Here is a 14,251-nt window from a genome sequence, read left to right on the forward strand (position 1 = left end):
GATATCTCTTGAATTATGAGTTTGAAGTGCATTCTATGAGATATAAATGAGTTAATAAGATCTAAAAACAAAAAGAGAAATAAAAAAGAGAATGAAAAAGAAAGAAAAGAGCAAATAAAGCTAGGCACCAATAGTTTGAACCTTAAGGCATGTGTCTGTGGTGTTTCTGTGCAAGGATCTGCTTTGATGAGTAAGTTCTTAGGAGTGATTTATCACTTGATAACTTGGGTTAACTAACCCGAGATTGTCAACTGAAAGTCCACTATCAAGAGCAACCTTTTCACAAAATATTTAGCAACCAAAAGAGGTGCTGGAGACCAAGGTCTAAGGAATGAAAAAAAACAAACCATGTGCCTATGGTGTGTATGTGCTGAGGAGAGACTTGGGTAATTAAGTCCTTAAGAGTATTTCAACACCTAGCATCTTGAACCAACTAGTTCGAGAGTGCTGGCTGAAAGCCTATCCTAAAAAGTTGTCTCATCACAGAACACTTAGCTACCGAAAGCAATAAGCTCTAAAGAAGGAAAGAAAACAAAAACAGAGAAGTTAAGGACCAAGAATAAGAGTCTCATAGAAAGGCAATAGAGTGAGAATTCAAGAGCATATGAGAGCCTAGAAACTAGAATGAACATGAACCTAAATTGCCATGCATGAAACTCCATGAACCAAGGATTTAAATTCTCTGAATAAGAACTTGTATCTCTTGTATTTTCATGTTCTATCACTTGCTTGAGGACAAGCAAGATTTAAGTTTGGTGTTGTGATGCCAGGGCATCTTGGCTAGTTTCACAAGCCATTTTTAGTTGGTTTTAGAGTAGTTTCATGCACTTTTTAGGCAATAAGTAAGTATTTAGATAAGAAATTCATGCTTGTCTTGATTCAATCAAACATTGTTAATTTTGTGCATTTTTCATGAGATTTATGCAAAGAATTGTTTAATGCTATGAATGATGCATTATCTTGTGATTAAGGCAATACTTTGATGCATTTTGTTTAGTTGATGATAGCTGGAAAGGAAGCTAAGAAAAGGGAAGGCAAAGAAGCAACAATAAGGCCATGTAAGGAAGCAAAGGGAAGCAATGTTGGAGCCAAAGTTGGTGCTCCAACGTTGCTGGAAACGTTGCTCCACACAGCCTGAAGGGGTCTACTTCAAACAAGAATAACTTGAGCTACAAAACTCCAAATGAGGTGATTCCAAAAGAATTGGAAAGTAGGAAGCCAGAGGTTTCCAAGCATATATGACACTACATGATGGATACTAAAATTGAGGGAGAAAACTGCCCCAAAAAGTGCATAGACGAACATGGTACCAACCTGTAGTAAGGCCAGCGACCTCTGCACCTTCAATGGAGTATAACTCGAGCTGTGGAGCTCCAAATGATGCGCTTCCAACGGCATTAGAAAGTCAAATTTCAGGAATTTTCAACAATATATAATATTATGGGGTGGACAATACCTTTGAGCTTCTGAATCTGGCATTTTTACCAACGTTGGTGTAAACGTTGGTGTGCCAACGTTGCCTCCAACGTTGCACACCAATGTCAGCGACCCTGTCCCCTTCAAAGGAGCATAACTGGAGTTGCAGATGTCAAATTGAGATGATTCTAGTTGGGTTAGAAAGCTGACATTCAGAGCTTTCCAACCATATATAATAGTCTATAGTGGGCATGAAATTGGCAACATTGACAAGAGGACAATGTAACATCCCAAGGCTTGATATGCAACATTCAGTTTTGGAATTTGAGAATTTAGCATCCACGCACACGCGTAGGTGACGTGCACGCGTGGATGTGCCAATGTTAGAGGGAGCATTTGTAGTCCAACGCTAAGGCCAACGTCCATGATAAGTGATGAGTGGATAATTTATACGTTTTTTGGCATTATTTTTAGTATGTTTTTAGTAGAATCTAGTTACTTTTAGGGATGTTTTCATTAGTTTTTATGTTAAATTCACATTTCTGGACTTTACTATGAGTTTGTGTGTTTTTCTGTGATTTCAGGTATTTTCTGGCTGAAATTGAGGGACTTGAGCAAAAATCAGATTTAGAGGTTGAAGAAGGACTGCTGATGCTGTTGGATTCTGACCTCCCTGCACTCCAAGTGGCTTTTCTGGAGCTACAAAACTCAAAATGGTGCGCTTCTAATTGCGTTAGAAAGTAGACATCCAGGGCTTTCCAGAAATATATAATAGTTTATCCTTTGGCCAAGTTTAGATGATGTAAAAGGGCGTTGAATGCTAGTTCTACGCTGCTGTCTGGAGTTAAACGCCAGAAACACGTCACAAACCAGAGTTGAACGCCAGAAATACGTTACAACCTGGCGTTCAACTCTAGAAAGAGCCTCTGCACGTGTAACATTCAAGCTCAGCCCAAGCACACACCAAGTGGGCCCCGGAAGTGGATTTATGCATCAATTACTTACTTCTGTAAACCCTAGTAACTAGTTTAGTATAAATAGGACCTTTTACTATTGTATTTGATATCTTTTGATCATTTTTAGATCTCTAGACCTCCATGGGAGGCTGGCCATTCGGTCATGCCTGGACCTTTCACTTATGTATTTTTAACGGTAGAGTTTCTACACTCTATAGATTAAGGTGTGGAGCTCTGCTATTCCTCATGAATTAATGCAAAGTACTACTGTTTTTCTATTCAATTCAACTTATTCCGCTTCTAAGATATTCATTCGCACTTCAACATGAATGTGATGAACGTGACAATCATCATCATTCCCCCACGAACGTGTGCCTGACAACCAATTCCGTTCCACCTTAGATTGGATGATTATCTCTTGGATCTCTTAATCAGAATCTTCGTCATGTAAGCTAGATTGATGGCGGCATTCATGAGAATCCGGAAAGTCTAAACCTTGTCTGTGGTATTCCGAGTAGGATTCAGGAATTGAATGACTATGACGAACTTCAAACTCGTGAGTGCTGGGCGTAGTGACAGACGCAAAAGGAGGGTGAATCCTATTCCAGTATGATCGAGAACCTCAGATGATTAGCCGTGCTGTCACAGAGAATTTGGACCATTTTCACAAGAGGATAGGATGCAGCCATTGACCACGGTGATGCCTCCAGACGATTAGCCATGCAGTGACAGCGCATCAGACCATTTTCCAGAGAGGATGAAAAGTAGCCATTGACAATGGTGATGTCCTTACATAAAGCCAGCCATGGAAAAGAGTAGGACTGATTGGATGAAGACAGCAGGAAAGCAGAAGTTCAGAGGGACAAAAGCATCTCTAGACCTTTATCTGAAATCCTCACCAATGATATACATAAGTATTTCTATCAATATTTTCTATCTATTTATTATCTATTTTCGAAAACTCCATAATCAATTTTTATCCGCCTGACTGAGATTTACAAGATGACCATAGCTTGCTTCATACCAACAATCTCCGTGGGATCGACCCTTACTCACGTAAGGTTTTATTACTTGGACGACCCAGTGCACTTGCTGGTTAGTTGTATCGAAGTTGTGAATGAAAAACAATTTATTAAGACGTGCGTACAGAGCTTTTGGCGCCGTTGCCTGAGATCACAATTTCGTGCACCAAGTTTTTGGCGCCGTTGCCGGGGATTGTTCGAGTTTGGACAACTGACGGTTCATCCTGTTGCTCAGATTAGGTAACTTTCTTTTCGTTTTCTTTTCAAAAAAAAAATTTTGTTTTCAAAAATCTTTCAAAAATTTCTCCTTTGTTTTCGAAAAAAAAAATTTAAAATAAATGTTTTCAAAAATATATTTTTCTTCATAATTTTTAAGAATGAATTCTAGTGTTTCATGATGATTTGTTGAATCCTGGCTGGCTGTAAGCCATGTCTAATCTTTTGGACTGGGGTTTCAACTTATCATCACAAGAGCTTGTTGATCTTCACACACTTAGTTGCTCTATACATGGAAAGTATAAATATCTTCTAAAGCTTGGCTGGCTATTAAGCCATGTCTAACCCTCAGATTGGAGCTTTAGACTAAAGAGCACAAGATTCCTGGAATTCATATTAAAAATTTTGGGATCCTTATTTTTCTTTTTCAAATTAATTTTCGAAAAATACAAAAAAATTATAAAATCATAAAAATAAAAAATATTTTGTGTTTCTTGTTTGAGTCTTGAGTCAACTTTTAAGTTTGGTGTCAATTGCATATTCATCTTGCATTTTTCGAAAATTGCATTCATGCATTGCATTCATCATGATCTTCAAGTTGTTCTTGATAAACCTTCTTGATTGATCTTCATATTACATTGTTTTGTGTTGTATGGTATTTTTCATATGCATTTTTGCATTCATAGTGTCTAAACATGAAAGATTTCTAAGTTTGGTGTCTTGCATGTTTTCTTTGCATCAAAAATTTTTCAAAAATATGTTCTTGATGTTCATCATGATCTTCAAAGTGTTCTTGGTGTTCATCTTGACATTCATAGCATTCTTGCATGCATTCATTGTTTTGATCTAAAAATCTTCATGCATTGCATCATTTTCATGTTTTTCTCTCTCATCATTAAAAATTCAAAAATAAAATATATATATATATATCTTCCCCTTTTTCTCTCTCAAAATTTCGAAAATTAGATTTGACTTTTTCAAAAATTTTAAAAAATTTAGTTGTTTCTTATGAGTCAAATCAAATTTTCAATTTAAAAATCTTATCTTTTTCAAAAATCAAATCTTTTTCATTTTTCTTAGTTATTTTCGAAAATTTTAAAAATATTTTTCAAAAATCTTTTTCTTATTTTTATCACATAATTTTCGAAAATAACATCATCAATTAATGTTTTGATTAAAAAATTTCAAGTTTGTTACTTACTTGTTAAGAAAGATTCAAACTTTAAGTTCTAGAATCATATCTTGTGATTTCTTGTGAATCAAGTCATTAATTGTGATTTTAAAAATCAAATATTTTTTAAAACTAATTTTAATCATATCTTTTCAAAAATATCTTCTTATCTTATCTTTTTCAAAAATTTGATTTTAAAATATCTTTTCTAACTTCTTATCTTCTTATCTTTTCAAAATTGATTTTCAAATTTGTTTCAACTAACTAACTAACTTTTTGTTTGTTTCTTATCTCTTTCAAAACTACCTAACTAACTCTCTCTCTCTCTCTAATTTTCGAAAATATCTTCCCTCTTTTTCAAAATTTCTTTTTAATTAACTAATTATTTTAATTTTTGATTTTAATTTTCAAAAATTACTAACCTTTTTCAAAAACAATTTTCGAAAATTACTAACTCTTTTTCAAAAAAAATAATTTTCGAAAATTCTCTCTCTCTCATCTCCTTCTATTTATTTATTTATTTACTAATATCTCTTCCTCACTCACCAAAAATCCGAACTCTCTCTCTCTCTCTCTGAGTTCAGATTTTCTCTTCTTCTTTTCTTCTACTCACATAAGGGAACCTCTATACTTGGGTAAAAAGGATCCCTATTATTATTATTTTTCTATTCCCTCTTTTTCATATGAGCAGGAGCAAGGACAAGAATATTCTTGTTGAAGCAGATCCAGAACCTGAAAGGACTCTGAAGAGGAAACTAAGAGAAGCTAAATTACAACAATCCAGCAAGCACCTGTCAGAAATTTTCGAACAGGAAGAGGAGATGGCAGCCGAAAATAATAATAATGCAAGGAGGATGCTTGGTGACTTTACTGTACCTAATTCCAATTTACATGGAAGAAGCATCTCCATCCCTACCATTGGAGCAAACAATTTTGAGCTGAAACCTCAATTAGTTTCTCTAATGCAGCAGAATTGCAAGTTTCATGGACTTCCATCTGAAGATCCTTTTCAGTTTTTAATTGAATTTTTGCAGATCTGTGATACTATTAAGACTAATGGAGTAGATCTTGAAGTCTACAGGCTCATGCTTTTCCCTTTTGCTGTAAGAGACAGAGCCAGAGTGTGGTTGGACTCTCAACCCAAAGATAGCCTGAACTCTTGGGATAAGCTGGTCACGGCTTTCTTAGCCAAGTTCTTTCCTCCTCAAAAGCTTAGTAAGCTTAGAGTGGATGTTCAAACCTTCAAACAGAAAGAAGGTGAATCCCTCTATGAAGCTTGGGAGAGATACAAGCAACTGACCAAAAAGTGTCCTTCTGACATGCTTTCAGAATGGACCATCCTGGATATATTCCATGATGGTCTGTCTGAATTAGCTAAGATGTCATTGGATACTTCTGCAGGTGGATCCATTCACCTAAAGAAAACGCCTGCAGAAGCTCAAGAACTCATTGACATGGTTGCTAATAACCAGTTCATGTACACTTCTGAGAGGAATCCTGTGAGTAATGGGACGCCTCAGAAGAAGGGAGTTCTTGAAATTGATACTCTGAATGCCATACTGGCTCAGAATAAAATATTGACTCAGCAAGTCAATATGATTTCTCAGAGTCTGAATGGAATGCAAGCTGCATCCAACAGTACTCAAGAGGCATCTTCTGAAGAAGAAGCTTATGATCCTGAGAACCCTGCAATAGCAGAGGTGAATTATATGGGTGAACCATATGGAAACACCTATAACCCCTCATGGAGAAATCACCCAAATCTCTCATGAAAGGATCATCAAAAGCCTCAACAAGGCTTTAATAATGGTGGAAGAAACAGGTTTAGCAATAGTAAACCTTTTTCATCATCCACTCAGCAACAGACAGAGAACTCTGAACAAAATACCTCTAATTTAGCAAACTTAGTCTCTGATCTATCTAAGGCCACTGTAAGTTTCATGAATGAAACAAGGTCTTCCATTAGAAATTTGGAGACACAAGTGGGCCAGCTGAGTAAAAGGATCACTGAAATCTCTCCTAGTACTCTCCCAAGCAATACAGAAGAAAATCCAAAAGGAGAGTGCAAGGCCATTGAATTGATCACCATGGCCGAACCTATAAGGGAAGGAGAGGACGTGAATCCCAAGGAGGAAGACCTCCTAGGACGTCCAGTGATCAATAAGGAGCTTCCTTCTGAGGAACCAACGGAATCTAAGACTCATCTAGAGACCATAGAGATTCCATTGAACCTCCTTATGCCATTCATGAGCTCTGATGAGTATTCATCTTCTGAAGAGAATGAGGATGTTACTGAAGAGCAAGTTACCAAGTACCTTGGTGCAATCATGAAGCTGAATGCCAAATTATTTGGTATTGAGACTTGGGAAGATGAACCTCTCTTGTTCACTAATGAACTGAGTGATCTGGATCAACTGACATTGCCTCAGAAGAAACAGGATCCTGGAAAGTTCTTAATACCTTGTACCATAGGCACCATGACCTTTGAGATGGCTCTATGTGACCTTGGGTCAGGGATAAACCTCATGCTCTTCTCTGTAATAGAGAAACTGGGAATCTATGGGGTGCAAGCTGCTAAAATCTCATTAGAGATGGCAGACAATTCAAGAAAATAGGCTTATGGACAAGTAGAGGACGTGTTAGTAAAGGTTGAAGGCCTTTACATCCCTGCTGATTTCATAGTCCTAGATACTGGGAAGAATGATGATGAATCCATCATCCTTGGAAGACCCTTCCTAGCCACAGCAAGAGCTGTGATTGACGTTGACAGAGGCAAACTAGTCCTTCAATTGAATGAGGACTCCCTTGAGTTTTCAACTCAAGGTTATCCTTTTGTAAACATGGAAAAGAGGCACAGTAAGCTGCTCTCAAAATAGAGTCAACCAGAGCCCCCACAGTCAAACTCTAAGTTTGGTGTTGGTGAGTCTCAACAATGCTCTGAACATCTGTGAGGCTCCATGAGAGCCCACTGTCAAGCTATTGACATTAAAGAAGCGCTTGTTGGCAGGCAACCCAATTTTTATCTAATTTTTATTTTCATGGTTTTTCATGTTTTATTAGGTTCATGATCATGTGGAGTCACAAAATAAATATAAAAATTGAAAACGGAATCAAAAACAGCAGAAGAAAAATCACACCCTGGAGGAGGATCTCACTGGCGTTTTAACGCCAGTAAGGAGCATCTGTCTGGCGTTCAACGCCAGAACAGAGCATGTTTCTGGCGTTGAACGCCAGAAACAAGCAGCATCCTGGCGTCCAGACGCCAGAAATGCACAGTGAAGAAGAGCTGGCGCTGAACGCCAGAAACAAGCATCTGGCAGGCGTTCAACGCCAAAAATGTGCTGCATCTGCGCGTTGAACGCCCAGAACAAGCATCAATTTGGCGTTTAAACACCAGAATTGCATGCAAAGGCATTTTACATGCCTAATTGGTGCAGGGATGGAATTCCTTGACACCTCAGGATCTGTGGACCCCACAGGATCATCTCAGCATCTGTGGACCCCACAGGATCCCCACCTACCACCACTCACTCTCTTCCCTCTTCTCAATGTTCATCCTCTCTTCCCAATAAACACTCCTCCCCAAAAATCATCACCAATCACCTCAATCTCTCTTCCCTATCACCATTTCACCACTCATATCCATCCATTCTTCCCCATAAACCTACCTCACAAACCCCACCTACCTTCAAAATTCAAAATCAATTTCCCACCCAAAACCCACCCTTATGGCCGCACCTTACCCCCCTCCCTTCCCTATATATAGCCCTCCATTCTTCTTCATTTTCACACAAAACAACCCTCTCTTCCCCTCCTTGGCCGAAACACATCTCTCTCTCCCTCTTCTACATTTCTTCTTCTTCTTCTTCTTCTATTCTTTCTTCTCTTGCTCGAGGGCGAGCAATATTCTAAGTTTGGTGTGGTAAAAGCATAAGCTTTTTGTTTTTCCATTACCATTGATGGCACCTAAGACCGGAGAATCCTCTAGAAAAGGGAAAGGGAAGACAAAAGCTTCCACCTCCGAGTTATGGGAGATGGAAAGGTTCATCTCCAAAGCCCATCAAGACCACTTCTATGATGTTGTAGCCAAGAAGAAGGTGATCCCCGAGGTCCCTTTCAAGCTCAAGAGAAATGAGTATCCAGAGATCCAACATGAAATCCAAAGAAGAGGTTGGGAAGTTCTAACAAACCCCATCCAACAAGTCGGCATCCTAATGGTTCAAGAGTTCTATGCCAATGCATGGATCACTAGGAACCATGATCAAAGTAAGAACCCGAACCCAAAGAATTATCTCACCATGGTTCAGGGGAAATACTTAGATTTTAGTCCGAAAAACGTGAGGTTGGCATTTAACTTGTCCATGATGCAAGGAGATGCACGCCCCTACATTAGAAGGGTCAGCTTTAATCAAAGGTTGGACCAAGTCCTCATGGACATATGTGTGGAAGGAGCTCAATGGAAGATTGACTCCAAAGGCAAGCTGGTTCAACTAAGAAGACTGGACCTCAAGCCTGTGGCTAGAGGATGGTTAGAGTTCATCCAATGCTCCATCATCCCCACTAGCAACCGATCTGAAGTTACTGTGGATCGGGCCATCATGATCCATAGCATCATGATTGGAGAGGAAGTAGAAGTTCATGAAGTCATCTTCCTTGAACTCTACAAAATAGCCGAAAAGTCCTCCCCAATGGCAAGGCTAGCTTTCCCTCATCTTATTTGCCATCTATGTTACTCAGCTGGAGCTTTCGTAGAAGGAGACATTCCCATTGAGGAAGAAAAGCCCATCTCTAAGAAAAGGATGGAGCAAGCAAGAGAGCCCATGCATGGATCTCAAGAGACGCATGAAGCTCATCACCATGAGATCCCGGAGATGCCTCAAATGCATCTTCCTCCACAAAACTATTGGGAGCAAATCAACACCTCACTAGGAGAATTAAGTTCCAACATGGGACAATTAAGGGTGGAACATCAAGAGCACTCCATCATCCTTCATAAAATTAGAGAAGATCAAAAAGCAATGAGGGAGGAGCAACAAAGACAAGGAAGAGACATAGAAGAGCTCAAGGACATCATTGGTTCCTCAAGAAGGACACGCCACCATCACTTAGGTGGACTCATTCCTTGTTCTTACATTCTCTGTTTTTCGTTTTCTATGTTAAGTGCTTATCTATGTTTGTGTCTTATTACATGATCATTAGTAGTTAGTAACTATGTCTTAAAGTTATGAATGTCCTATGAATCAATCACCTCTCTTAAATGAAAAATGTTTTAATTCAAAAGAACAAGAAGTACATGAGTTTCGAATTTATCCTTGAACTTAGTTTAATTATATTGATGTGGTGACAATGCTTCTTGTTTTCTGAATGAATGCCTGAATAGTGCATATGTCTTTTGAAGTTGTTGTTTTAGAATGTTAAATATGTTGGCTCTTGAAAGAATGATGACAAGGGGACATGTTATTTGATAATCTGAAAAATCATAAAAACGATTCTTGAAGCAAGAAAAAGCAGCAAAGAACAAAGCTTGCAGAAAAAAAAATAGCGAAAAAAAATAGAAAAAAAAAAGAGAGAAAAAGCAAGCAGAAAAAGCCAAAGCTCTTAAAACCAAGAGGCAAGAGCAAAAAGCCAATAACCCTTAAAACCAAAAGGCAAGGGTAATAAAAAGGATCCCAAGGCTTTGAGCATCAGTGGATAGGAGGGCCTAAAGGAATAAAATCCTGGTCTAAGTGGCTAAACCAAGCTGTCCCTAACCATGTGCTTGTGGCATGAAGGTGTCAACTGAAAACTTGAGACTGAGCGGTTAAAGTCAAGGTCCAAAGCAAAAGAAGAGTGTGCTTAAGAACCCTGGACACCTCTAATTGGGGACTTTAGCAAAGCTGAGTCACAATCTGAAAAGGTTCACCCAATTATGTGTTTGTGGCATTTATGTATCCGGTGGTAATACTGGAAAACAAAGTGCTTAGGGCCACGGCCAAGACTCATAAAGTAGCTGTGTTCAAGAATCAACATACTGAACTAGGAGAATCAATAACACTATCTGAACTCTGAGTTCCTACAGATGCCAATCATTATGAACCTCAATGGATAAAGTGAGATGCCAAAACTATTCAAGAGGCAAAAAGCTACAAGTCCCGCTCATCTGATTGGAGCTATGTTTCATTGATAGTTTGAAATTTATAGTATATTCTCTTCTTTTTATCCTATTTGATTTTCAGTTGCTTGGGGACAAGCAACAATTTAAGTTTGGTGTTGTGATGAGCGGATAATTTATACGCTTTTTGGCATTGTTTTTAGTATGTTTTTAGTAGAATCTAGTTACTTTTAGGGATGTTTTCATTAGTTTTTATGTTAAATTCACATTTCTGGACTTTACTATGAGTTTGTGTGTTTTTCTGTGATTTCAGGAATTTTCTGGCTGAAATTGAGGGACTTGAGCAAAAATCAGATTCAGAGGTTGAAGAAGGACTGCTGATGCTGTTGGATTCTGACCACCCTGCACTCAAAGTGGATTTTCTGGAGCTACAGAACTCAAAATGGCGCGATTCCAATTGCGTTAGAAAGTCGACATCCAGGGATTTCCAGCAATATATAATAGTTTATACTTTTGCCGAGTTTAGATGACGTAAAAGGGCGTTGAACGCCAGTTCTACGCTGCTGTCTGGAGTTAAACGCCAGAAACACGTCACAAACCAGAGTTGAACGCCAGAAATACGTTACAAGCTGGCGTTCAACTCCAGAAAGAGCCTCTGCACGTGTAACCTTCAAGCTCAGCCCAAGCACGCACCAAGTGGGCCCCGGAAGTGGATTTATGCATCAATTACTTACTTTTGTAAACCCTAGTAACTAGTTTAGTATAAATAGGACTTTTTACTATTGTATTTGATATCTTTTGATCATTTTTAGATCTCTAGACCTCCATGGAAGGCTGGCCATTCGGCCATGCCTGGACCTTTCACTTATGTATTTTTAACGGTAGAATTTCTACACTCCATAGATTAAGGTGTGGAACTTTGTTGTTCCTCATGAATTAATGCAAAGTACTACTGTTTTTCTATTCAATTCAACTTATTCCGCTTCTAAGATATTCATTCGCACTTCAACATGAATGTGATGAACGTGACAATCATCATCATTCCCCCACGAATGCGTGCCTGACAACCACTTCCGTTCCACCTTAGATTGGATGATTATCTCTTGGATCTCTTAATCAGAATCTTCGTGGTGTAAGCTAGATTGATGGCGGCATTCATGAGAATCCGGAAAGTCTAAACCTTGTCTGTGGTATTCCGAGTAGGATTCTGGGATTGAATGACTGTGACGAACTTCAAACTCGCGAGTGCTGGGCGTAGTGACAGACACAAAAGGAGGGTGAATCCTATTCCAGTATGATCGAGAACCTCGGATGATTAGCCGTGCTGTGACAGAGCATTTGGACCATTTTCACAAGAGGATAGGATGCAGCCATTGACCATGGTGATTCCTTCAGACGATTAGCCATGCAGTGATAGCGCATCGGACCATTTTCCAGAGAGGATGAAAAGTAGCCATTGACAATGGTGATGTCCTTACATAAAGCCAGCCATGGAAAGGAGTAGGACTGATTGGATGAAGACAGCAGGAAAGCAGAAGTTTAGAGGGACAAAAGCATCTCTAGACCTTTATCTGAAATCCTCACCAATGATATACATAAGTATTTCTATCATTATTTTCTATCTATTTATTATCTATTTTCGAAAACTCCATAATCAATTGTTATCCGCCTGACTGAGATTTACAAGATGATCATAGCTTGCTTCATACCAACAATCTCCGTGGGATCGACCCTTACTCACGTAAGGTTTTATTACTTGGACGACCCAGTGCACTTGCTGGTTAGTTGTATTGAAGTTGTGAATAAAAAACAATTTATTAAGACGTGCGTACAGAGCTTTTGGCGCCGTTGCTTGAGATCACAATTTCGTGCACCAATAAGCTTTCAAAAATTGGAGTTGGGAACTTTGCATCAACGCGTACGCGTCAATGATGCGTACGCGTGGACATACTTTTTCAGCCCAACCACGCGCATGCGTGGAATGGAAAATTTGACCCTTCACGCGTACGTGTGAGCCACGCATACGCATGACTGCGAGAACGTTGGCACTCCAATGTTATGTCAAACGTTGATGACAGCAACCAGAACCCATTTTTCAAAGGAACGTTTGGCTCAACATTTGCCCAAAAACGTTGACTCCAACGTGATACCAGAATTTTGTAATTGAGCAATCTCTCTTCTCTGCATCACTAAGAGTCACTCCTAACTGCTTCAGCCAAGGCCCACATCCAAATACTTGATCCAATTGAAGATGAGAAGATGTTTATAAATAGAAGAATTGTTGAAGATTGAAAGAGCTCTCTGGGAGGCCCTGAGGAGGGCTCGGGGAGTTCAATTCCCTTATTTCATTTTTTTTGCATTTTTTTTGTTTCTGTTTTCTGAACTCTTCTTTCTCTGTAATTTGAATTGAGCTATGATGTACTAAACCCCTTTTCATTGGGTTAGGGTGCTCTGTGTTACTCAATGGATCAATATTAGTTTTTATTTTTCCTCTTCTTTCTTTTCTCTTGATTTTGCTCGAAAGCTTTTGTTCTTCATTCTATTGGATAGTTATCTTGGGAAAGAAGCTATTCATAATTGGATCTCCTTTGAACCTTGGAAGAGGAATGAGGAGATCATGCTAGAATTGCTTTCTCACATTGGATTAGATTGGGGTTTGGATGGATATAGTGACATGTAATCCTACCAATACTCTGATCTATGAATTTGTGTGGTAGAATCAGTGACCGATCTTCATCTCTTCCTATGAGCGCTTACATCAAGAAATTGGGCAATTGCTCATGCTTAGAGAGATTAGATTGACAAGGAATTAGGATCTAATCATCTAAGATTGCCAAAGAGATCAATGAATGCATTGATTGAGGAAGAGATGAAAATAAACTTGATCCGGAGAATTATCACATCTCCTGATCCCAATGAACCCCCTACTCTGATCTTACCCATTCTGTTTATATTCTACTTCTTTAATTTCATGCTAAATCCCCATTCCCTTTTAATTTCTTGCAATTTAAGCTTCTGCTCTTTAGTTTTTTGCACTTTAAGATTCTGTCATTTAATTTCTTGCAATTTAATTTCTGTTGGTTAATTCTTTGCAATTTAAGTTTTCCGCCAAATTTACTTTCTGCAATCCCTATTTCAATTCTGATTTTGCTCAACTAGAACAATTCTCCGATTAACATTGATCAACCAACCAATCCCTGTGGGATTCGACCTCACTTTACAGTGAATTTTTACTTGACGACAAACCGGTGCACTTGCCGGTATGAAATTGTTGAAAGACAGTTTTCGAGTGAATCAATTGCCCCTTAACCTTCATTTATCCCTTTGTCGGACATTTTTCTTAATATTTTTGAGATACTCGGACGTTATGGTGTGCGTA

At 38.6% G+C, this 14,251-nt stretch overlaps 1 non-coding gene across 1 annotated transcript; it reads right to left on the reverse strand.

Moving 5' to 3' along the window:
- Positions 1–5,998: 5,998 nt before the first annotated feature.
- LOC112745097 (small nucleolar RNA R71) lies at positions 5,999–6,106 on the reverse strand. Its single transcript, XR_003173042.1, has one exon. It is a non-coding gene; the product is annotated as a small nucleolar RNA R71 (small nucleolar RNA).
- Positions 6,107–14,251: the final 8,145 nt, after the last annotated feature.

Source organism: Arachis hypogaea, chromosome 14, assembly GCF_003086295.3.
Source record: "Arachis hypogaea cultivar Tifrunner chromosome 14, arahy.Tifrunner.gnm2.J5K5, whole genome shotgun sequence".
In the NCBI taxonomy this organism is placed as follows: Eukaryota; Viridiplantae; Streptophyta; class Magnoliopsida; order Fabales; family Fabaceae; genus Arachis; species Arachis hypogaea.